A 26,460-nucleotide genomic window follows, 5' to 3' on the forward strand; every position below is an offset into this window, starting at 1 on the left:
CTCTGCACTCTCCCTGCCAGCCTGGCTGCCCCGGTGGAGCAGCAGCAGGTGGACAGCCCAGAGGTGGCCGTAGCGGGACTCGAGCAGTGGGGTACGGAGTGGGCGCTGGAGGGGCGGGTCCGCCCGGGCTCGCAGGAGAATTTAACGGAAGCCCTCGGAGGGCGGCTACGTGTCCTGCTCACAGGAGGGCTGCCCGGGGGACCTGGGGGCGGGAGGCCAGTGGTGCTGGTTATTCGGAGGGAGGGCGGCCAGCATCCCAGCTCAGGCCCACGCTCCCCGCAGAACAGGCACTGAGATTAGGAAATTCCTCATTTTTTCCCTCAGTCGCTGGACCCAATACCTGGGCTTCAACCGCCTTGGTCTCTCCTACTCTCTTTGAAAATAGGGCCGGCTACACAGCCAAACATTAACGAGACAATTACTAAATGCTGGAGTTCTACAATCACTAGGTTTAACCCCCAGGCGGTTACAAGGTAACCCGGCTGGCTCGCCCCGCAATCCTGGCGGGGACCCCGGCTCACGGCCCTCACCGCGGCTCCGCTGCGCAGTGGCCTCACCGCTAGATGACCGAGGTCTCCGTCTGCAGGAAGGACGGGGTGCGGGAGCCACGGGGCACCTGCAGGGCGCCCTCCGAGCCGTTCCTGGAGATGGACGAGCTATGCAGCCTGTAGTCCCGGCCGGAGGGCCGGCTCGGGCACAGGCCTCGCCACTTCCTTCTCAGCTCGCTCTGCACCTGCGGGCGAGGGCAAACGCAAGGCGGGCGGTGGGGGTCAGGCGGACGACAGGCTTGGAACGGGACCCCAGGTTCCCTCTAATGCAAACACCTGTGAACGAACCCCTCCCTCTTCCGCCCTTTTCTGTGTGGAGGGTGCGACATTCCTGCCCGCCCATCAGACGCGCTTGGGAGGGTGCGGCAGGGAAAGGGACGCGGGACCCGACCGGGGCCTAGGGGAGAGTGTCCAGGCTGCGGAAACCAAGGCTCCGAGCTGCAGGTTCCAGGATCTTCAGTCCGTAGGACAGCAGCTGACACACCCAGAACCGAGAGAGCTAATTCGGATTTTCAGGGCATGCAGTGCTTTTACCTACGGTCCTGGTTCTGCTCCCTCAGTCCTGGTGAGGGAGTTCCCGGGGAGTTTGGAAAGAAGGAAGGGAGGCAGGTGTAGCAGTCGCTCAGGCCAACATGAGGGCCGCGAGGAACAGCAAGTAGCGGGAAAGGGGGAGCCAGCGAGGCGCCAGCTGGAGTGGCGGCCACAGCCCAGGTGAGTGGGGGCCAGCGCGGCGGGGGCGGGACAGAGCGGGGGGGGCGGGGTGGAGGGCGGGGGGTGGGGCTGAGGATAGAGGAGCGGGGTGGGGTGGGGGTGGGGTAGAGGGTGGGGTGGGGGCGGGAACTCAGGGCATGGGGCGGGGCTCAGGGGGGAGCAGGGCAGGGGCGTGGGTAGAGGGCGAGGCGGGGCAGAGTTGGGAGAAGGGAGTGGGGTAAAATGTGGGGCGGCGGCAGAGGGTCAGCAGAGGGCGGGACAAGGTGGACCCGCGGGAGGACTGGCCGTGGACCCGGGAGGGGCCCCAGACTCCGTGACAGCGCCTGGCGGGCGGCGCAGACCCCCGCACGTGCGGGCAGTGTGAGCGGGGCCGAGACCCCAGGTGCTGGGCGGCGGCACTGACCCCATGGAAGGCTGGGCCTTTTGCAGGGCTGGGGCATTTTGGGGAATTCCTCATAAAGCGAGAATCTGTGCTTGCTTCCCAGAGGTGAGCACTTACTTCACTGTTCAGAAAGCAGTAGAGAACCGCCACCACCAGGCCCTGCAGGTGGAAGGGCGGTCAGAGGCCACTCGCCCCCGCCCCCGCCCCCGTCCCAGGGACGCCCAGCCCCTGCTCACCGCACCTGAAAGGATCCGATGCACAATTCGAACAGGGTCTGGTACTTGGAGGAGATCCCGATGGGAAACACGGCAAACGCCATGTAGTGGACTCCAAACAGCGGAATGAGCAGCAGGGTGGACTTGGCGAGCCTCCTGCACCAAAGAGAAAGGATCCTGAGGTCCCCGCCCATTCTGGAAAGAATGTGTGAACTGACCGCCAGATCACCTTCCCTCCTACCGCAACGGAGCTCCTACAAGAAACTTGACAGGTTTGGCAAGAAGATACTGGTCTGAGGGGTCTCACTGCCCCTTGGGCCACTAGTTTTAATAGTTGAGACCCATCCCAGCATTTGAAGGGGGGGCAAGCTTTACTTTCAGATCAGAAGAGCAGACAAAACGGTGGTCCCTTGAACACACGTGTGACAGAGAGTGTCCCCGTGGAGAGCAGACTCAGAAGTCGGGGAGCCCAGACGGGATCTAATTTCTTTGTCACAGAGCTCTTACCCTCCCTAGTCCGAGCAGATTTTCTCCTCACCGTGTTGTTTGTAAAAAACAAAATAACTGAACGCAACTCCACCCTCTGAGGAGCCCCATTCCTTGTCTGAACCTTTCCCGCTCCCCAAGCGGGTGCTGGTCACGCTCCTCCAGGTCAGGGCTTCCCAGTTCCTCCTGCACCAGAACCTGGTCATGTTAAAACGCCGCTTGCTCCCAGCTCTGAAAGTCTGGGGTGTGACCTGAGAATGCATTTCTGTCAGGTTCCCGAAGATGCTGTGGCTGCTAGTTGGAACCCTGCTTTGAGAACTACTGCGCTAAGGCAGTGACTCTCACAGCTGCACTAGAGAGTCATCTGGGGGGCTCTTCAGCTTCCTCAAGTCTGCCTGGCCCTCATCCAATGTCAGGTCACTGCAGGTGGCTGGCATCTTCCCAGGGGATTCAACGTGGTCCTATGTGACCTTGCTTCCGCCACCTGGTCTGAGGGTCAGGAGCACTGGGGTCACCGGCTGGCCCACCAGGTGATGTGTATGCACATCAAGGCCCCCAAATGAACCACCAGCAGGTGCTCTAATGACCAGCCTCATCCTGGAAACTCTGAGTGAGGGGTGCCTCCTTGCTCCTCCCCCACCCAACACTTGGAAAAGTCACGAATTTCTTTACATATTTTTGAGTCACCTGCCTCAAACCTAGCACTCAGAGCCTCAAATGTAAGTTCTAGAAATGTGTTCATTTCTCCCAGTTCCCTCAAAAAACCCACCTGTGGTGTTTACCAGAGGCTTGCCTCTGTATTGGACCATCTGCACAAGCCCAGAAGCCCAGCCTACTCTGCAGCAGACGTGAACGCCCCTGGGCAGCAGGGAGAGCCTGCCCACCCTCCAGGCTGCAGCTGCAGATTTGCACATCTGACTTTACGAGGCCCGCTGTGCCCGCACTGCACTGACACTTGGGCTGGTGTCACCATGCGTGAGGATGGGCCCTGCAGGGAGCTATGCCGTTGGTTAAACTTCAGCGAGAACCTGCCTGAATTCCAATTATCCATCTGCCCAGAAGTGCTTTGTGCTGGTTTTTGGAAAAGGGTTCTAGAGGCTGGGCCCCAGGGACCCTGTGTGGGGAGACCTGTTACTACACTACTGAGACAGTTACAGGGAGAAGAAGAAGACGGCAAAGTACAACCAGGCGAGATCACAGACATGCTCTGCCTTTTGTGTTATCCTGGAAAAAGACCAGATTCTATTATCCCCACTTTGTTTTGTTTCCAAAATAAAGCATCTGTCTCTAAGACCTACTCAGTGAACTTCCCACAGAACCCGGAGGGAAGGTCGGCAGGGCTGTGAACACGACTAGCAGAAACACTAGGAGTCAGTGTGAAGACAGCCTGGGTGGCAGGCATGGGGGGTGGGGCCAGGGGCCGCCCAGCTTCTCACCTGAGCCAAGGAAATGCTGCTCGGAAGGACTGCCCCGCACCCTGCGATCTGACGTGGCAACCCATCTAGCCCGGCCTCTGTGGTGGGCTGGGCAGAGATTTCCACGCCGGGCACAATGAGGGGTATGTGTGTTTCCTAACTCTGTCACAGTACTTATTGCTGCCAGGCACGAAATGTCTTTGAATATTAATTTAGTTAATTGAGTTTTGAATAAATCTCAGTTGATCCTCAGAGCCTCAGTGACAATTACACTATTATTTCTACTTTACAGGTGAGGAGACTGAGGCTCAGAGCAGCCCAGTCACTTTCCCCCAGGCCTCCATGACCACCAGGATGCTGCCCGTCTCCCACTCTGTTTGAAGGAGGGGAGGGAGGAGACGGCTGCGTGGGGCCCACCCTCGGGGCAGGCTGGTAACCTGCGCAAGAGCCAGGGCCACACAGCTTTCAGCAGCTGCAGCTCCAACCAGGTCTGTCTGAACCCAACCACTGTACCAGCTGTACCAACCACTCACACCAAACTGATTTTATTTTGTATCTGAGTTGTGCGCTGTATCTTTTCCTTATAAATTCGTGACAGACATGTACAGAATCTTCAAGTTCCTTTACTGTCTCAGAGCCTCAAGAATTTTTTTTTTTTAGGAAAATTGTTGGATCTCGTAGATCCACAGTCATGTGGAGGAGGCTTAACCTCTGCTCCCTTTCCTGGGAAGGGAGAGGGTCTCAGCCATCCCCAGGCTGTCACTCAGCATGTCCACAAACATCAGCGGAGTCATGATCAAGCACAAGGCCCGACACCAGGTGCCACCTGAGCCCTGAGGTCTGAGGGGGCAGAAGAATTAAACATGAGGTATAAATAAGGTGTGGCCAAGGAGAAAGGTCAGATGACAACGCAGGAAAGTAGGCAAAGCACCTCGAGAAGCAGCTCCCTGGGGGGCATCATGATGGAAGGAGGGCCTGACAGTTGCCAGGGCAACCTGCCCTCGGACAAGACCCTCCGTCTCTGGGGGTTCCTGTGAAGTGGCCAAGGGCACACGCCTGCGACTGAAGGAGGAGAGCTGGGGCCCTCTGGGCCTGGCTCTGATCTCCTCACACGCGCTTCGTCCTCACCCTTGGGTCCTGGGTGACGAGGTGTGTCTAAGCACATACTCACTTGTACTGGGACTGGTCATTGCCACCAACATCTGGGGATGTCAACTTCTGCAGTAAAATTCGTATAATGCTAACAAAAAGGATGAAATTGACCTGCACAAAGAGAGATGACACATTTGTGTGTGATGCCCCCTGGAAAGGAGGCCGGGATGTCTGTGGCTGAGCCTCACCAGTTTCAGCAGGGCCAGGGCCCAGCACAGCTGCCTGCCGCCCCCCAACCCCGAGAGCGGGACAGTGTCCCCTGCAGTGTCACATACACTCTGGCCCTGGGCTGCGGCGGCTAAGTAAACTGACTTTGAGATGTGCAACGGACAGACCGAAACCTGGTTCAGCTCAGAGGCTGCACACTTGGTCCTCCCGACGGTGATTCCCCTGAGGGTCCCCTGAAGGAGCAGTCTCCTTCTCACCCACCCCCTTCCCTGAGACTCCACCCTGAAGGTGGGCTGAGCCCACCGTGGAAGAGCTCGGCCTTGGGGTTCGGGCCTCAGAAGACCCAGGAGAACGGGGCTATTTATATTTACTTCTGGGCAGCAGCCCGCTCTTTGCCCAAGTGTGCAGCCTGGAGGGTCACTCGTGTTTCAATACAGAAATGACTTACTATAATGGAAATTAAAATTGGTGTTCGTATAAGCCACCAGGGAACACTGTGGTCGTTGGTATCTCAGCAACTGTTGAGAGAGGGAGTCACATTACCACGGATGATTCCAGCTACAAATCCAGCACAGGCTAAGCGCACTGCCCGGGACTCACCCCTTACAGGGTGCTTGCAAAACAGAGCCCAAAGCCCCCTCCCCTCCCCTCCCCTCCCCTCGGGGTTGTTAGATGGTCCCTCTTGACTGCCGTGCTCCACCCTGAAGGCACAATTGCTCTGCACTTAGAGATCTGCTGATGCAGAGGCAACTCCAGAAGCTGGGAGAAGGGGCAGGCCAAGCCCTAGGAAGGCCCACAGCCTGGGCGTTGTCCACCCTGAAGGCACAATTGCTCTGCACTTAGAGATCTGCTGATGCAGAGGCAACTCCAGAAGCTGGGAGAAGGGGCAGGCCAAGCCCTAGGAAGGCCCACAGCCTGGGCGTTGGCGCAGCTTTCTCCAGCTGACATCGCAAAGAGAAGTCTGCCTTCTGAAAATCAGTTCTCCTCAGCTCCCAAATGTTTAGTATTAGTATCTTGAATGAAAGCACAATGCCATCAGAATAGCTGAGGCAGGCACTGCCAGGAACGTTTGTCCAGTAACAGGTTTCAGTTTTGCTTTTCAGCATAAGGGCTGGCTCCAGCGGGAGGCTGGGGTTGGGTGCTGGTGAAACGCCTCCCTTGTTCCCTCGGTCACCCGCACTCCCTCCCAGCAGGGGCAGAGGCCCACCCTGGACCCCAGCTGGGGTTGACAGTAGGATGTGGGGCTCCTGGAACCCACAGGGCAGAGGGGAGGCTTCCCACAAATGCTGTCTTAGACCTGCAGCCCTGGCCCACCCTGCAGCTGCTCCTGGTGTGGGAGTGAGCCAGGCCGAGGCCAGGAGAACTGCCCAAAGTGCCAGTGACAGATACATGTCACATAAACTACAGCCATACAACTGGACTTTGAGAGGCTCATTACCAGAATAGACAACTGGTAGACCACAGCCTCGTGGTGGGAACTCTTGGTGCCTGAGTTTGGGGTCTTGTTCTGGCTCATTGTACTCACCAGGCAGAATGTCTGCGGCCCTAGGCCGGCTGCGCTGTCTCAGAGGGTGGTTCCCAGCTGGCCATTGTGACCTGGCTCAATACTGGGCTCTGCGTTTGCTTGGCGCCCTTTTGTGAATACTGCTCCAAGCTCTGGGACGCTGTTCTGTCTCTGCCCGGTTTACCCCAAACTCAGCTCTGCTGTGAGACCTGGTTCAGTCCCATCTCTCCCATGGCTTCTCCCGATGAAGTTCAATGTCCTCTCCATCAGGTATTCAAATCCTCAGCTTGGCCACATGTGCTGCCTTCTGATCAGTCACGGGGCCTCTCCCTAGTTTCCCAAGACTTGGTGATGCCAGGAACTTAGCGTCACTAGATGGATCTCAATTAAAAGGCAGAGGTACAGGCCCAGCACTCACCCTGTGTCTTCTAACGAGAGCCTGGCTGCAATCCACGCACCTGTGCAGACAGTGGGGATGCCTGCAGAAAGACACCTGGTTACCACCACCCACGCTAGTTCCCTGGACCAGCCCTGCAGGGACAGAGTGAGCCTTCGTCAGCCCAGCCATCAAGGACCAGGGCTTTCTGATGAGCAAGTGGAAGCTCTTCATAATACAGACAAGTTTACGCTCATGCCTGATGAAGCAGTGAAGATAATCTGAATGCTTTGAAAGCTGAACCTTCACGGGCCTGAAACAAATCACCATTTTTTTGTGGGTGTCTGTGTCAACGTGCTGGCAAGGCTGTGTCCAGACATGGCGGTGACCTGAAGGGGTGCTCCTGGCTGTGAGTGTGGGGGTCCCGCAGCTTTACCCCCTTTCCAATTCTGGTCAGTGTGGAGTCCCACTGACGGGCATGTGGTCGGGACTCAGGATGGACGGCCCCCTGCTTTTTCTCCTCCCAGGCCCCTTCCTTCTGACTTTCCCAGCATCAGGGTACACCTCAGCCAATGAGAGAGCAACCTGGTTCTCAGAAATATTAATGTACTGGCTGCAGGGACCTCCAGTGGCCCTAGGAAAGCTCTTCCTACAGGCTCAGCAAAGTGCTTTCGAGCTGAAAGAGTCTGCATTTACAGGTCAGAGAGGACGGAATCAGGAACCTGGAGGGTTTGGGGGTGGCAGTGTGCGGCAGGGCAGGAGTCCTTACCCCATCCAATCAGGAGGTAGGCCACAAAGCGTCAGCTGGGGGAGAATATGGCCACCAGGAGGGTGTGGAGATACAGCCCCTCCATCAGCAGCCAGCAGAAGTTGGCCATGATGCAGTACTGGAAGACCACCAGGCTCAGCTTGCAGCCCACCTGGAGCCAGACAGCAAGAGACACACACTCATGGCAGGCAGCGCCGGGCAGGGTGCAGCACGTGCTCACGCCCTCCGTGTAACCCGACCCTGACACAGAGGTGTGAACCCAAGTGTGTGCGTGTCAGGGCACGGCTGGCCGGGGTCGCTGGAGGGTAAACACCAGGTGAAGGCAGATGCCCACGTTGTCCCGGAGGTGATTTGTAACTCTGAGGGAACACAAGCGGCACCTGGCACAGCCTCTCTCTACCTCATCCCACCTCCTTGCCACCTGCATCTTCATCCTCCACCCTGCACCCCCACCTCTCTCCCTCCTCCTCCCCTCCCTGCACTTCCTCCCCTCCCTCCTCCTCCCCTCCCTCCTCTTCCCTTCCCCCCTCCCCTTCCCCTCCCTCTTGTCTCCCCTCTGCACCTTCTCCCCCTCCCTTCACCTCCTCTCCCAGCTGCATCCTCACCCTCAACCCTGCACCCCCACCTTTCTCCCTCCTCCTCCCTCCCTGCACCTCCTCTCCCGGCTGCAACCTCACCCTCCACTCACTCCCACTTCTCTTTCTCTGTCTTCCTCACTGTCCACTCTTAACAAGAGATAGGAAAATAAAGGGGAAAAACAAGAGAAACCCAGCAAATAAATTTTCCCCAGGCGTTTCAAAAGGGAAAAAATATGTGTTACACAAAATAAATATATTTTAATCTCTCAGAACCCCACATAAGTAAACATGTCAGGTATTTCTACATCATGAGCAAACATGGCATTGAGGCTTATAGTCACTAAGCTCATATAAATGTTCTACAAATCCAGCACTTTATTTCTATTTTTCTGTATCTTTGCAGCCTCCTCCCCAGATATGTATCTGTGGGTGGGGTGGACACATCCACATACGTGTGCAGATACACTCTTATGTGTATGTGTGTGGATTTACTCATACGTGTGCACGGAGCAGATGTGCTTGCAGGAGATGCGCGGCGGCTTTCAAGCTGCTGTCGGGCTGGAAGGAGCTCTGGCCCGCGGAGGCTCCATTCTTTCCAGGACACCCAATCCCGTTACCTGTCCTCGTTTCTCTTGCCTCAGTTAAGCATGATTCGGTTTCTTTCTAAGGTACGGCACGGACGGCTGTTACCGTGTACTGATGCTGCGTGCGGGGAGTGTGGTCTGGCACGTGGAGGCTGCCCACGGGCCACCGTAAGTGGACAGATGCACATCATAACACAACTGTGAAAACAGGGGCAGCAGCCCGGGGCCTCGGGCCTCAGCACCACCCGCTCATTGGAACAGTGGCAGGAGTGTGTGCTGCGTGTGGAGGGGGAAGAGCTCTCCGCCTCCCGGAGGAGGAAACCATGGGGCCCTGCTGCTCGTCCAGGGGGGCGGGTCCCGCACCCATGGCGGTGTCTCCCCCTTTTGCAAAGCTGCCCAGCACTGTTTGTTACAATTTCAATACAGATGCCCTTTGATCCATCCAGTCCCCCTCCAGGGCCATCTGATCGAGGGAGAAGCACCAGTGCGCAGAGACATCCGGGCGGTGATGCTTGTGGCGGCAGAACGTAGAAAACCAAGGTGGGCAGGCTGTTACTGGTGGGACGGCTACAGTTTTATCACACCTCACGCTGGGTTCAGGGGAGATCCTGAGACAGGGGTAGACATGGAGGATTTCTGAGATATCCTGCTGAAGGAGGAAAGATGCAGAAAACATGTGTTTAAGGTGATTCCAATTCCATTTTCTTGGGAAAATGTTTAAAATGCAGCCTTTGCTCATCCACCAGTGAGTGCTCCCAGGACAGGAGGTCTGGGGAGCCATGCGCTGTCTGCTGACCTCATCTTCTTCAGGCCTGGAGGGGCTGAGCAGCCACGTGGCCGGGACAGTGCCCCACAGGGACCTCGCAGGTCTGCCAAGTCCAGCAGGTCCTCACCCTGCTCCGGGAGCCTCCCACCACCATGGCCAGGCATCTGGGGACCACACTGGTCATCCACGGGGGCTCCTGCTGCTGGGCAGCTTCCAGGTGGCCGTCTGGTCATTCATTTCTCTAGACTAGAGCATGACTTCCACAGGACTTGGATGAACCCCAAACCAACCAGGGCAGAGAAGGAGGCCCACATGTTGCAGGGCGGGGCCATAGTGGGGAGGGGATGGGGCTCTGTCCCTGGGTCCACTTTCTGATCCAATAAAGACACTGGCTTCTCGGAGGCCAAGCTGATCGAAAGGGATGGGACAGCCGCACCCACCCCAGGGTCGTCAAAGGTAAACATGTGTCCTCCCGGGCCAACAGGACATGAGGCGTCTCCCTAGGGTGCTGGGAAGACTGGCAGGTGCTGGTAGGAGCGAGTGAACAGGATATTTTACTTGAATATGTGACAGTGATGGTTGCAGGGCTGAGACAGCAGGTGAAGTGGGCCTTGGCGCCTATGCGGGGCTGACAGCTGGAGCCTCAGTGTGCAGCAAGCAGCAGACGTGATGGCTGTGGCAACGTCCACTTGTGTGGTGTCACATGTCCTATGTCTACAGCTGCAGACACTCGCCAGACGTGGCTCCCCAGCACCACGCAGAGCCCTGACCAGCCATCCTTCCCAGGTGGGATCCAAAACATGCGATGGAGCAGAGTCTGGAGAGTGTGTGAGCTGCACACACATGCCAGTGTGTTTCTGCATGCATGTGCACCTTTGTGCATGTTTCCGTGTGTGCCCTCGTGCACACGTGTGTTCTGGGCACTGCTCACTTCCCCTCCTCCTGCCCCTTCTGCCTTTTCACCTGGGGCTGTGAGCCCAGGGCCCTCCGCCACGTGCAGACCCCTAGCCCAGCCTCCAGCCACTGCAGAGCTCAAGGCCTCTGAGTTTGCCCTGACTCTCTGGGCAGGTGGGGCTCGGGGCAGGGACACTGGTTCCCGTTGCTCCCCCATCCCTCAGTGGGGGCCTGGCAAGGTCCTCAGTCTACGCAGCAGGAGACAGTTGAGGGCACAGCTCCGGATCAAGTGCCTGGTGTTTGTGGATCCATCAGGGACACCGTGTCCTTTAACAAAGAGCCAAGTGGGGAGGGCTCCTTCAAGCAGAGGTTTGAGACGCATGGAGAAGTGATGGAAGGTTCTTGGCAGGAGGGAACCTGGGTCTCCCGCTCCTGGTGCTGGGCGACCCCCTCTACACTCCGGGGACCCCATCTGGGGACAAAAGCCCTGTAGCCCCACCTCCACCCGGGGGCGGGATTTGCCAGGTGGAGGATCTCCTCAGTTTTATTATTACGCTCAGTCCACACGCGTGGCTGGCAAGACTGCCCCCAGATGTGTATTTACGTGCAGGCCTCGGAGCAGCCTCCACTATCTTAAAACGACAGTGTTTCAAATCTGTTCTGTCCAGGGCAGCGGTGCCAGTGGGTGAACCCACCGTTTGGAATGCGAGAGGGGGCCAGCTTTCTGGCTCCGAGCGAGAGAGGCGCCGGCCCCGGAGCCGGGATCACGGCGGGGAAGACGCTGCACGGGGACTCCATCTCGGAGGAGCTCGATAACCGCACCGAGCTGAACTGGCCCCAGAGACCCACGCGCGGCCACCACAAACCTCGCCTGCACCTGTGGAAACTGCTGGTTCAGATGCTCATCCCCGTGTCGCTAGCTGGGCGCCGCGGGCACTGTCCCGCACGGGAGGCTTCCTCCCAGCCATCGGGGAAGCACCCACTGCTCAGGTCTCGGACATTTGCGGAGAAAACACGGGGGAGCGGGAGGGCGAGAGGACGTGTGTCCACCTGTGCCAGGACCTCCCACCCCGGAGTGGCCCTGCATCCCGCCGGGGGGGCCGTCGCAGGAGCCTGGCTCTGCCGGGGGCCTGCCTCGCGCCCGCCCTGCAGCCGCTGGCGGTGCTCGGGTCCTGCCAGTCCTGGGCCTGCTCCGGCCTCCGGCCAGTTTCCTCTCCTTCCGCACCGACTGGGACCTCGGACCCGGGCACCGGCGCCGGGACTTCATCCCAGTGAGTATCCCCACCCACCTTCAGGGAGAGGACCCTGCCCGGGGACAGCCTACCCAGGAGGACGGCTGGTCGGGGCAGTGCAGCGTGCCGGAGTTGGAGTACAGGATGTCGTCCTTGACCAACACGGAGAGAGCTCGCAGGATGAAGGAGAGGAACAGGTTCAGGTGGATGTAGTTCCGGGTGCAGCGCAGCTTCCTGCGGGGGTGGGGTGGGTGGGGGAGGGGCGCCGGGGAGGGGGAGGGAGAGGACGTTGGGGACAGGGAGGGATGTGGGGGAGGGGTGAAGGTCGGAGGGGAAGGGGAGGAGATAGATGATCACTGTTTTGTGCACACTTTAGTGATTGCCTCTGTGGTTTTAGTCTTAAGGCTTCTTTTTTATGGAAGTTATTTATCTAACCGTTCCTTATTGTATATTTAAGATGTTCTTAGTTTTGCATTATGGTAAATTTTTTTCTTACATAAGTCTTTTTCCTTATTTCTGACTTATCTCTTTAGAAGCAAGATTTCAGGATAAAAGTATGAAGCAAAGATGTCTCGAGACTGCAGGGGCCTGCACCCACTTCACAGATGTGAAGACCACGTTGTCTTTACAGCAAACTTCCTGCAAGGCCCACAGCAAATGACCTGTCTTTGAACTTAACTTTATGCGATATTTTGCTTCTCTAAAAAATTCCCAGAACATTTTGTTTATAATTCTTTTACAACACTTAAATTCTACTTTGCAGAAGACTTAATTGGATATTTGATTTAACTCTGACTTTTAATTGTTTGGAGTCATTAAGAAACAAACTGCCCCACACAAATGCACTTCCAAGATCATTAAACATTAACTCTGGTTAAGTAAGGTTAAGGAAAGTTTAAAAATTTTGAAGAATGTTAAAAAATGTATACTAAAGTGGTCTTCCACTTGTGGCTACTAAAGGGGAGCTTATCTGACTACCCTCCCACCAAGGGGTCAACACGATTTTAAACTCTGGAGAGTAGCCAAAGCAGCTGGGACTCGAAGGACAGGCCCCTGGAGAGGAGGGAGGCATGGAGGCCCTGTGGACACCCACCCCTTGTCACCTCTGCTGGTGGTTAACTCATGTCTCAGGGCACAACGACCACTTAGAAAGCAGAGGCTGAGAGCTTATGACAATGTCACTGGACAGCATGGGCCACAGAGGAAGTTAAGGGATTTCAAGTAACAGATGCAAGCAGCAATCATTCTGGAGAAAAGGGAAACACAGAAAGTCCAAATTTCAGCAGGCAGTCACCTACTGAGGCTTTCCTTCTTTTATTTCCAAGGTGTTCATGTGCTGCTTGAGCAGAAGAATCCCCAGGTTTTCATTCAAAACCCTGAAGTGCTGTGACTTAGGAATAATGACAAACCAGAAGTAAACTGGCCTTCACAGAGCCTGGAATACAGCCTCAAATCAGCTCAGTCCCTGACTGTCTCAGGCTGGTCTGCCCATCTTGCTAGAAAAATTAAATCCTCTCTGTAGTCAGATGTAATCAGAAGCCTTTATAACTTAATTATTTGTGATTTCAATAATAAATTGCTAGGTATGCCAGAAACAGGACCAAATGATCAAATGCAGTTAAAAAGGAAAAGCAAAAACGAAACAAAGGACAAAAAGAGAGCCAGTTACTGGCATTTTAAGACATAGACTATAAAATTACCCTGATTAATATATTCAAGGAAATTGATAAAGAAATGAATTTTATTATAGAATGGAATTGATTATAAAAATCAAATGACAAACTGAAAACTTAAAAAAGAACCTTGAAACTAAGAATAAATTACTGGTGTAACATTAGACACAATAAATCAGAGTATTAGGAACTGGAAAATAGATCAGTAGACTATGTCTAGATTAAAGTAGAGAGAAACAAAATAATCGAAAATATAAAGAAACAATAGGAAATATAAGGGAAATGGTGAAAACATTAAACGTGTGAAAATGGAGTTTCAGAAGGAGAGGAGAGAGAATAAGGTAGAAACAATATTTGAAGAGATTCTAGCCAATAATTTTTGAAACTGATAAAATATAATAAGAGACTAAAGAAATTCCACTAACCCCAAGAAGGAGAATTACAAAGAAGACTACACAAGTCCCGTGATAGTGTAAATGCTGAAAACAAAAGACAAAGACAGAAATCGTCAAAGCACCCAGAGAAAGACACATCCTTCAGTGGAGTAATGGTGAGGCTTTTTCAAAAGAATTGATGATGTACATCTTTAATGTGATGAAAGAAAGTAACTGCCTACCAAGAATTCAGTACTCTCAAAAATATCCTCAGAAATGAAGGCAAAATTAAGATGATTTCAGGCAATCAAACCCTGTGAGAATTCATTGCCAGGAGGCCTGTGCTGAAGGAAACCCTAACGGGAGGTCTTCAGGCAGGAGGAAGATGGTCCCAGGTGGAAACATGAAAACACAGGAAGAACAAAGAGCAAGGAAGACAATAGACGATGACTCTAAGCAAACACCGACTTTGGAAACAGCAGCAGTAGTAACCATGCCTTGTGGAACTTAAAATACATGCAGAATTAGAACGCAGAATAATGACACAAAAGGCATGAGGGTGAGCAGATATAAATGCTGTAAAGTCTTGAATTGACTGGGAAGCAGTAAAAATAGTCATTGGAGGTTTCTGCCTATGAGACAAGGATGCATGTTGTAAATGTGGTGTGAAAACTAGAAGAACACTAGAATATATAACTGGCAATCTAAAAAGGAGAAATTGGGATAATAAAAATACTTGATAACTTAAAAAGAAGCATGAAGTGATACAAGAGAAACAAGGCACAGCTGAAATAACAGAGCAAAGACACAGAAGGTGGACTGGAACTGTAAGCTGTCAGTCAGTAGTCTAACTGTGAGTGTAAAAATACTGCTCGTAAAAATAAAAAGTCAGACCAGAAATAAAGAGCAGATCTCAATTAAATGGAGCTTTAAAACACTCACATTAAATACAAAACAGGAAGTTCAGATAAAAGAACAGAAAACAATACACTTTGCAAATATCAAACAAAAAAAGCTAATATAACCACATTAATATAAAAGTAGATTTTTAAGGCAAAAGGCATTACTAACCATGGACAATTTCACACGAATATATAACATTAAATAGGTATGCCCCTAATAACATAGCCTTAAAATATATAAAGCCAACAGTGAAAGGAGAAATAGACAAGCTCACAAATATAGCTGGATATTTTACTGCATATCTCTCAGTAACTGACAGGACAAGTACTTAAAATAAATAGTAAAGATTAAGAATATTTAAATAACATGATTGATAAATGATGTGAATGACACCTTTAACATACAAACCAATAACTGCAGAATTTACACTGTTTTCAAGTGAAAACAAAACTTTACTAAAATAGACCACAATCTGAGTCATAAACCAAGTCTCAAAAAAAGTCACAGGGTTTAAGTCATGGGGTATGCTCTTTGATTACCATGAATTAAGCCAGAAATCATTAGCAAACTGAAAAGGAAAGTAATAACAGATTGGAAGTTAAGCTATGAATTTCTATAGCCTATGAGTTAAACAAGATAATCAAAAGAAGAGTTTAGAAAAATTAGAACTAAATGATAATGGAAAACACATCTTTAACTTGAAAGATGGAACTAAAGCAGGTCTGAGAGGGAAATTTGTAGATATAAATAAATGCATTTTAAACCAAGGAATGCTGAACATCTAACTTAAGAAGCTAGAAAATGAACAAATCAAAACCAGAGAATGCAGAAAGAAGGAAATAATAAAGATAAAAATGCAAGTCAGTAATAAAAAGCATACAAGAGAGGAAGTTAAAGGTAAAAATCTGTTCTTGGAAAACACAACTGATAAAGCTTTGCACAGGAAGATACATCAAGGTACAAAGAAGGAAAATACAGCTGGCTCACACCAGGAATGGAAAGGAGACAGCAGTATAGCTCTTACACACGTTAACAGTGTAGTGAGAGAATACAGAAACGTAGATGAAGCAAACAGATTCCTTCTCATGACTAACGTAAGAAGAAACAGAGAATCTGAATCATCATGTGTCTGTTTTTAAGAATTTGAACCTAAAATAAGATTAAAACTTTCCCACAAGACAACTCTCAGCCCAGATGGCTTCCACAAACGTTACGGAAGAAATAACACCTTATCTAACCCAGACTAGTCCAAAGAATAGAAAAGAGGGGCACCTTCCTATTCACCTGTGGACCAGCACAGCTGTCAAGTCAAAGCCCAATGTTATGAGAAAGGAAAATTATAGATCAAATTCATGAATGTAGATGCAAAAATCCTCAACAAGATGTTAGTAAATTACACCTAGCCATGTAATAAAAGGGTGATATATCACAACCAAGTAGGGTTAATTTTAGGGATAAAAGCTACATTTAATATTAGAAAATCTATCTATGCAGTTTTTCACATTAAATGAACAAATGATAAAAAACCACCTGCTCGTCTCAATATATGCAGAAAAATCAGTATGAAATTCAGCACCTATTCATGATGAAAACTCAGAAAACTGGGAATCGAAAGGAATGTTCTTAACCTGGTACAGCGTATCTTCAGAATGTCTGCTGCAATGTCATGCTTACAGTGACACTGTGAGCTCAGAAAGAAGAAAAGGTGGTCTCTTAGCATCATTTCTATTCAACACTGTACTTTACAAAAACAGGAGTTTCACATAGAAGAATCCACATGAAGTTACAGGACAATTATTACATTTGTAAATAAATTTAGCAAGGCTGCTGAGGCAAGATTTAGTATGCAGAAATCAATTCCTTTTTTAGAAAGTTATATATACACAAATATATACAACAGCATAAACGAATACTTCATATGACTATTAGGAGATGCCCAATTCGATAACTCAGAAAACCACAGAACACTATTGAAAGAAATTAAGGAAACTCAAACAAATGGAAAGGTCTGCTATAATCACTGGTCGGATGACCAAAGCTGTAAAGACATCCAGTCTATCCAAGCTCATCTATAGATTCAGTGGAATCAGAAGTGAAATACTAGCAGGATTTTTTTAGTGGCTACTGACAAGCTGATTTTTAAAAATTCACATGTAAGTGCAAATGAGCAAGCTCTTCCTAGTGTGAAAGGAGAGTTGACAGACTTACACTGGGACTCAGGACTTCTCACAAAGGCACAGCAACGGCAGCAATGTAAAAATGGCTCAGTGACAGACGGGAGTGTCCCGTCCCTCGATACACGGTCACAAAGGCACCATTGCAATGCACGGGCACAGGGTGGCATTCCCAGCAAATGGTCCTGGAGAAACTGAACACACATACTGCAAAAGCAAGTGAACCTTAACCCCTGCCTCACACTGTACACAGAAATACATCATCAGTGGATCCTAAAGCTCAACTTGAGAATTCAGGATAGTAAAATTTCTAGATGATGACTAAGAACATGCTAGAGAGTTTTAAACAGTCTCAGGAAGCCCTGACTATGCAATGCAAGTGGTCAACAGACGTCACTAAAACAAAGAACTTTCGCTGATCAGAAGACTCACTAGGAGAGTGTAAAGTTGAACCACAGTGCTGGGGATAAAAGCTGTGACACCCATGTCTGACAAAAGGTTCAACTACAGCTTTCCACTCCTAAAAATTAACATAAGAAAAAAGAGACAGCTAAATAGAAAAATGAGCAAACACTTGGAATAGTACTGCTAAAAAAGTTTCCAAACATACCCTCACCATCCACCAAGGAAATGCCAATTAAAACACAATTCTATGTTATGATGGACCCAACTGGATGGCTAAATTTTAAGAAGTTGGCAATAACAGATGGTGGCAGGGAGGTGATGTGAAAGGAATCTCCACACTGCAGGTGCACGTGTGATGTGTCTGGGAAGATTACATCTCTGCAGAGCCTCGGACCGCACACACAATGTAAGTATAAGATAAATGTAAGTGTAAACATAAGTGTGCGCACATACACACACCCCCACAGCTAAATGCGCAAGACACAGTGCATGAGGACACTCACAGCAGCATTACTTGTCTGAAGTCAGCCATGTATCTGTGGACAACTGAGAGAATAAATACGTTTTATTATCTTCAGACAGCAATGAAGAGTACAGGATGGCCACATGCAACAACATGGGTGAATCTCCCTGCAAAAGGCTCAGTGAAGGGATCTGGAGGCTGGGGCTTCCACTTTGTATGATTCAAAGACAACATTTTCAAAATGAGGCAAGAGTAACGTGTGGTGTCAGGAATCTGAATAATGGCACCTTCTGGGAAGCGGGTGGTTACAGACACAGCGTCATGAGCACGGCTGCGGTGCCGACAGTGCCCTGCACCTTGGCCTGGGTGCTGAGCTCACTGAAGACCAGCATCACACTGCAGGTGGAAGACATACCCACTTCCCCTAGTGTGTACTTCCCGAATAAAAGTTTATTTTTATGTATTTAACACGGCTGCAGAGCCTTAGCAAATGAAGACATTAAGTATAATGCACAGCTGCTCAGGTCTCGGAGCAGTTCTGCAGCTGTGTGACCCAGGTCTAAAGGCTGCTGGACCCCTGCTCCCGGTGGTGCAGCCGCTGCCCCTACTGCATGTGTCTCGTGTTGGGGGCTCTCACCCCTCCAGGTCACTTTTCCTTTCTTTTCTCCTCCCCACGTCTTTCCCCTGAGAGGGGTTTGGGATTTACTGCTGTCACCCGGGTCTGCAAGCCACCCAAGCAAGTCTTGCTGCCCAGGGTCTTAGTGATGGTCTTCACAGACGCTGTTCACTTGAAGTTCCATCTCGAAGTGCGGCTCTGCTAAAGGACGGTGGATGTACCTGACGGTGAGTTCCCCGGTGAGCCAGGCGGGAATCTGCCCCAATGCAGGCTGCGAGTGGGCCCTCAAAGGTGAACGGGGTGCAGGTGGTCATGAATCGGGGCTGTGCCCTCAGCAGCTCAGCAGCCTGGGGCGCACGGCACCTCTTGGGCCTCCTTTCTCTAGCTGGCAGAGCTGGGACGTGAGAGCACTGACCTGGTGGAGGCACTGTAAGGGCTAAACTAATAAAGCACACAGCGCAGTGAGGACTGGTGCTGCCACATCCATGCCTGGACCACAGGGCGTGCTCAAGGATGTCAGCCACAATGACCCCCTGCGACTTCTGCACAGAACTCGGCCCTGTGTTTGTCACCCAAGTCTGCATACACTTTGCAAATGGGAAGAAATGAGCAGCTCCATTTCTCTGTCCTTAAAGTAAGAGCATGTCTGCTTAATGCTTTCTTAGCTCATGGACTATTATGGAGAATAAATGTTCAATGACTGCAAAGAATTCTGTTTCCTGGGTGTAATTACTGGGGCAATGGAGCATATTATTTTCATAAGATGGATTTTAGAATCAACTCACTCTCACAGCTGTCCAGGGAGGTGACATCGGGTGAGCAGGTCTGGCCGATGTTGGCAGGAAGGTGCCCGAAATGAAGGCAGAGCTGAGAACTGCACACCAGCCTGGGCCCTGGGCACTTTTTCTAGTGATTGTTACATACTGGACCAGCAGAATGACAGGTTCTTTTTTTAACCAAGAAGTGTCACCTGCAGGTGACTAATGACATCCAGGTATAAAAGATTGTGTTGGATACACGTAAAACCATTTGAGATTCTCTTAATGCATCATGTCCATATTTGCAATAATTCCAAAATGCTATCAGGCTGGCTAATTAAATATGTCACACAGTACAAATCTGAGGGAAGCTGCTGAGGTCAAGTATTTGGATTGCTCAAGATTAGAGCTCTTTAAAAACAAACAAATTTTTCTAATTCAAGTTACCCTATGCCAGCTTACCTCCCTAAATATTTCCTTTCATTTTTGTATTTCACAATTTCAATATTTAAAAATGTACAGCAAAATACAGAACATAGCAGAACAAATATTAATATTGTATCAGCCTTTTTTAAAGAACTAAAACATGATGGGTCATCCTCACATTTTTCAAAGTGCAGTTCTGGATTAAAGGCATTGCCTTGAGATTCAGCCAAGATGGTGGAGTAGATGGACCTTGAGCTCACCTCCTCTCATGAGCTCACCAAAATCACAAAAACAAACATTGATTAAAAAAAGACTGGAACCTACCCAAAAAAGATCTTCTATGACTAAAGACGTAAAGATGGAACCACAGCGAGACAAGTAGGAGGGGTGCACTTGAGATGTATCAAATCCCATACCCTCGGGTGGTGACCCACAAACTGGAGAAAAATTATATTGCAGAGGCCCTCCCACAGGAGTGAGAGATCTGAACCCCATGTCCGGCTCCCCAGCCTCCAGGTCTGGCACTGGGAGGAGGAACCCCTAGAGCATTTGGCTTTGAAGTCCAGTAGGTCTTGGTGGCAGGAGCCACAGGATTGGGGGAAACAGAAATTTCATTCTTGAAGGGCACACACAGTATCTCATGTGTACCGGGACCAGGGGCAAAAGCAGTTCCTTCATAGGAACCTGGGCCAGACCTGCCAATCTTGGAGGGTCTCCTGAGAGTGGCTGTGGCTCACCCTGGGGACATAAAAGCTGGTAGTGGACATACTGGGGAGTGTTCATATGTATGCACTCTCTTGGAGGCTGGCATCTTGGGTCTTGGGTCACCAAGACCTGGCCCTACCTAAGAGCCTGTAGGCTCCAGTGCTGGGACACCTCAGACCAAACAACACACTGGGTGGGAACACAGTCTCACCTGTCAGCAAACTTCCTAAGCCCACAGTCACCTCTAGACAAGCCCCTTGACACAGCTCTGCCCATCAGAGGCTCAGTCTTACCCACCTGTGGGCAGACACCGGCCCCTCCCACTAGGAAGCCTGCATGAGCCTCTAGACCAGCCTACCTACCAGGTGGCAGACACCAGAAGCAAGAAAACTATGATCCTGTATCTTGCAGAACTGAGTCTGCAAACACAAATCCAAAACAATTTACAAAATGTCAATAAGAACATATGTACCAATAATTACCTTAAGTGTAAATGGAATAAATGTTCCAACCAATAGACAGTGGACAGATTCTTAGAAAGGTGCAATCTCCCAAGACTGAACCAGGAAGAAACAGAAAATACGAACGGACCAATTACCAGCACTGAAACTGAATCAGTAATTTAAAAACTCCCAACAAACAGAAGTCCAGGACTAGATGGCTTCACAGGTGACTTCTACCAAACATGTAGAGAAGAGTTAACAACTATCTTTCTGAAACTGTTCCCAAAAAGTGCAGAGGAAGGGACACTTCTAAACTCATTCTATGAGTCCACCATTACCCTGATACCAAATCTTTGTGAAAAAGATATCACAAAAAAAAAGAAAGAAAATTACAAGCCAATATCACTGATGAACATAGATGCAAAAATCCTCAACAAAATACTAGCAAACTAACTCCAACAATACATTAGAAGGCTCATATGCCACGATCAAGTGGGATTTATCCCAGGGATGCAAAGATTTTTCAATATCCACAAATCAGTGTGATACACCACATTAACAAATTGAATAAAAACCACATGTTCATCTCAATAGATGCAGAAAGAGCTTTTGATAAAATTCAACATCCATTTATGATAAAAGCTCTCAGAAAGTGGGCATAGAGGGAACACACCTCAACATAATAAAAGCCATATATGCCAAACCTACAGCTAACATCATACTCAGTGGTGAGAACCTGAGAGCATTTCCTCCAAGATCAGTAACAAGACAAAAATGTCCATTCTCATCACTTTTATTCAACACAGTTTTGGAAGTTCTAGCCACAGCAATTAGAGAAGAAAAAGAAATAAAAGGAATCCAAATTGGGAAAGAAGAAGTAAAACTGTCACTATTTGCAAATGACATGATACTATACATAGAAAATCCTAAAGATCCTACCAAAAATTGTTGGAATTAATAAATGAAGCCAGTAAAGTTGCAGGATACAAAATTAATACACAGAAATCTGCTGCATTTCTATACACTAACAACAAACTATCAGAAAAAGAAATTAAGGAAACAATCTCATTTACCATTACATGAGAAAGAATAAAATACCTAGGAATAAACCTATCTAAGGAGGCAAAAGACTTGTATTCTGAAAACTGTAAGACACTGATGAAAGAAACTGAAGACAGCACAAACAGATGGAAAGATACACTATGCTCTTGGATTGGAAGGATCAATATTGTTAAAATGACCATTCTGCCCAAAGCAACCTACAGATTCAATGCAGTCCCTATCAAATTACCAGTGGCATCTTTCACAGAACTGAAACAAAAAAAATGTTAAAATTTTTATGGAAGCACAAAAGACCTGGAATAGCCAAAACAATCTTGAGAAAGAACAGAGCTGGAGGAATCACACTTGCTGACTTCAGACTATACTACAAAACTGCAGTAATCAAAACAGCATGGCACTAGCACAAAAGCTGACACACAGATCAGTGGAACAGGATAGAGAGCCCAGAAGTAAACCCACACACTTATGGTCAATTAATCTACAACAAAGGAGGCGAGAATATACAATGGAGACAAGACAGACTCTTCAACAAATGATGCTGGGAAAACTGGACAGCTACAAGTGAAATAATGAAATTAGAACATTCTCTAACACCAGGAACAAAAATAAACTCAAGACGGATTAAATATCTAAATGTAAGACTGGATACTGTAAAACTCCTTGAGGAAAACATAGGCAGAACACACTTTGACATAAATCACAGCAATATTTTTTTTGACTCATCTCCTAGAGTAATGGAAATAAAAACAAAAATAAACAAATGGGACCTATTTAGACTTAAAAGATTTTGCACAGCAAAGGAAACCATAAACAGAATTAAAAAACAATCTATGGTGTTAGAGAAAATATTTGCAAATGATGTGACTGACAAGGGCTTAATTTCCAGAATATATAAAGAGCCCATTCAGCTCAATATTAAAGACAAAAACCCAATCAAAAAGTGGGCAGAAGACCTAAATAGACATTCCTCCAAAAAAGACATACAGACGGCCAGCAGATACATAAAAAGATGCTCAACACTGCTAATTATTAGAGAAATGCAAACCAAAACTACAACAAGGTATCACCTCAAACCAGTTTGAATGGCCTTCATGAAAAAATCTACAAATAATAAATGCTGGAGAGGGTGTGGAGAAAAGGGAACCCTCCTGCACTGCTGGTGAGAATGTAAATCGGTGCAGTCACTATGGAAAGCAGTAAGGAGGTTTCTTAAAAAACTAAAAATAGACTCACCCTATGATCCAGCAATCCCACTCCTGGGCATGTATCCAGGGGAAACTCTAACTTGAAAAGATACATGCACCCCAATGTTCACAGCAGCACTATTTACAATAGCCAGGACACGGAAGCAACCTAAATGTCCATCGACAAATGACTGGGTAAAGAATCTGTGGTACACTTATACAATGGAATACTACTCAGCCATAAAAGAGAATGGAATAATGCCATTGGCAGCAACATGGATGCACCAAGAGATGATCATACCAAGTGAAGTCAGTCAGACAAAGACAAATATAGGATACCACTTATATGTGGAACCTAAAATATGACACAAATGAATTTAATTACAAACCAGAAATAGACTCACGGACATAGGAAAAACCTCTGGTTACCAAACAGGAAAGTAGGGGGCATGGATAAATTAGGAGTTTGGGATTTGCAGATACACACTACTATATATAAAGTAGGTAAACAACACGTTCCTACTGTACAGCACAGGGAACTATACTCAACATCCCATAATAAACCATAATGGAAAAGAACCTGGGAAAGAACAGATATGTATGTGTGTGTATAACTGAACCGCTTTGCTGTACACCTTTGACACAACACTGTAAGTCATCTATACTTCAATTTTAAAAAGGCATTTTTTTTCTTTCTGAGAATTATCAACACCTGGTACAGCCGGGATGCGTGAAATGAGAGCAGCTGAACGTAAGGACTTCCGCTGAGTCTCAGCCACGCTCATCGCCTCCGCTCATTCATTTTTCTTCCAAGTATGGATTTCCTAATGTCCTAAAATCACTCCTTTTGTTGTAGCACTGGTTTTATCAGAACATTGGCCAACATTTGAACTCTATTCTAGCAAAGAGAAATAAGATCTGTGGGGTGTGGAAGGAAGAGAGAAATGGAGTCAGCATTGCTAGCCTCTAAACTGAGGCGGAGGCCACGGCAGGAGCGGCGCTGGGCACGTCTCAGTGGATAGAGTCTCAGCTCTGAGCACTTATGTCCAAACAAAGCCGCCAGAAGATCTCTACAGAAACGAAAGATACTTATCAGACTCCGACCCTAAATAACTCGAGAGATCCTACCCCTCAAGGACAAACGTTTCCTCCTTGCGTCAGAGCCAACCATAATTCCTGCCAGACAACCATGGCAACTGTGATTTCTACCTTTAATGGCTCTTTCTCTTCCTCGGAACGCTTTCTCCATTTTACCCAAATCTGTGTCTCCCAGATTGCAATTCCTAGAAACCCAAAAAGCTCTCTGTTTCCTACAGATGATTTTATGACAGGTGACCAAAACCCTGTTGAAATAAGCTGGATATTATCCGTTTTATTTAATGCTGGTGATGCTTAAGAAACAGATTTAATCCTAAAAACTAAAAGCTCTTCCTAGGGAGAAGTTCCTGCCTCCATTCGCAAGCCCTGACCACCAGCTGTACAACGTCCGTCATTAGTTATCAGAGACCTACTGAAGATTCAGGTGCAGGGAAACCAGAAGGCATTAAAGAGTGCCCACCACAAGCCCTGTTGGCTCCGTCAGCTTCCATCCTTCACAGGCACACAGAGAGGTTAAGCAATTTGTCCACGTCACACAGCTGCTAAGAGACAGACCCAGGATTTGAACCTGTCCTCATGCTCCTAAACACATCACAGGGTCTCTCAACGGCGCTCCCACACATAAGCCCAGACTTCCGTGCTTCTGAGTGGGAAGGGGAAGGCCAGGCTGCGTCTTTATATTCAAAGTATTTGCATAACACTGTGTTTAGTAAATAAAAGTTGAACTGGATTCCTATCCGTGGTCAGTATTGTCTCCTCATAGAAGAAATTCAGGGGACTTTAATAAAAGCGCCAGTGTTAGTTAGCATCACATTTCACTCTGGCGTTCTCCAAGACAGCCTGACTGGCACAGAGGAGGGCTTGGAGGCAGTGGTGTCTGCCTCCTCCGATGGCCGAGATGGCATAAGTGGATGATTTCCCGTCTCATGTTTTTGGCAGAATTGCTCATTTCTGCTACTTACCTGAAGAGGCAAAGAATTATGCTGCTGGTTGTAAGGGAAATCAGAGAGACACTGTAGCCCAGGGTGTAAATGGCCTTTACCAGAATATAAAACGTGATCTGAAAGAGAGGAAAATAAATCTGTAAGTCACGCTGGCAGCATCGGACCCTACCGTGTGTTCCCTCAGGGAGGCTGCATACTGCGGATGCCGGAACGCGGGACAGTGACCTCTCAGAGATCCACTTCCGCCCTGAACCCCAGTGGTCCTCTCCCCTAAACACCTGCTGTTCCCGATAATTCACTGTGAGTGCCCTGGGGTGGTTCCGCAGCAACCCTGTCTGGAGGGAACCACCGGGGGAAGCTGGGGAGGAGGCAGTGCTGGGCCACGTTCAGGGAGGCCTCAGGCACCGCGGGGTGGGCCACGCTCAGCAGTCTGGGGTAAGACACAGAAAACAACTGAGCTTGTCTGGACGTCGGGGATGATGCCCGCTGAGGCGGCGCTGGGCACAAGTCCTGCGGTCGTCCCTGAGGCCACCTGCCTACAGAAATGGCCAGTGCAGTTAGAAACAGGTGACGTCCGGGGACAGGATGGTGCTCCTACAAAGAGACACCCACCCTCCACCGTGTGCGTTCTCATCCCTCGATTAATCCTCGGCGAGATTGAGCCCTTAAATCAGTGCAGACGGCAGAGCTGAGCGTGAGAGAAATGGCCCATCCAGCCTCAGAGGCGACCCGTTCCGAGGCCCCAGTCGGTGTGCGGGTTTTGTTGTTGCTTTGAGCCCACAGGGGAGGAAGCGGGGGACCAGCTGGGGTTCCAGAATGTTCTGGAAACCTCCTATTGTAGGTTCCATCCTGTCCCAGCCTCCTCCCCAGTGGGGCTTACGGATGGGGTGGGGGCACGTCCACGGGTCATGCTGTGGGGAGTTCGGGTTAAACAGTTGGAAATGGAACACTTCAAATCCGCCGAGAGCACAGGAAGCAATACGGCGACACGCACCTGCAGACAGACTCCGGACCCACCACTGCGCCAGACCACGGGGCCCGGGCCCACCTCCCGGGGCTCCAGCACCCCATTCATTCCAGCACCCAGCATCTTCATTCTTAGCCCTCTGCTCTTTCCTTGACTATTCTGAGTCTTAACCCATGTTTTAGATTTTAATACGTTTTTGAGATATAGTTTACATACCATAATTCACCTTTTGGCTGAAATGATCGGACAAGGACTTTAAAGTCTATATGTTAACTATGTTCAATGAGGAAAAGAAAGATGTAGTATTATCAGATAAAACCAACTTCAAGACAAAGAGAAGAACATTTGGAAGAATAAAGAAGTCACTTCATCAGGAAGACAAGTAATAGTTATGTGAGTATAGATCTAATAATTCAGCTTCAAAATAGTTGACAGAATTCAAGGGAACTGCCCCCCACCCAGTACTTGATAGAACAACTAGGTAA

General features: G+C 49.3%; 1 pseudogene; it reads right to left on the bottom strand.

Moving 5' to 3' along the window:
- Positions 1–345: 345 nt before the first annotated feature.
- Positions 346–26,104, bottom strand: LOC140696224 (vasoactive intestinal polypeptide receptor 2-like; annotated as a pseudogene).
- Between the last annotated feature and the right edge of the window lie 356 nt (positions 26,105–26,460).

The sequence above is a fragment of the Vicugna pacos genome, chromosome 4 (assembly GCF_048564905.1).
Source record: "Vicugna pacos chromosome 4, VicPac4, whole genome shotgun sequence".
Classification (NCBI taxonomy): Eukaryota; Metazoa; Chordata; class Mammalia; order Artiodactyla; family Camelidae; genus Vicugna; species Vicugna pacos.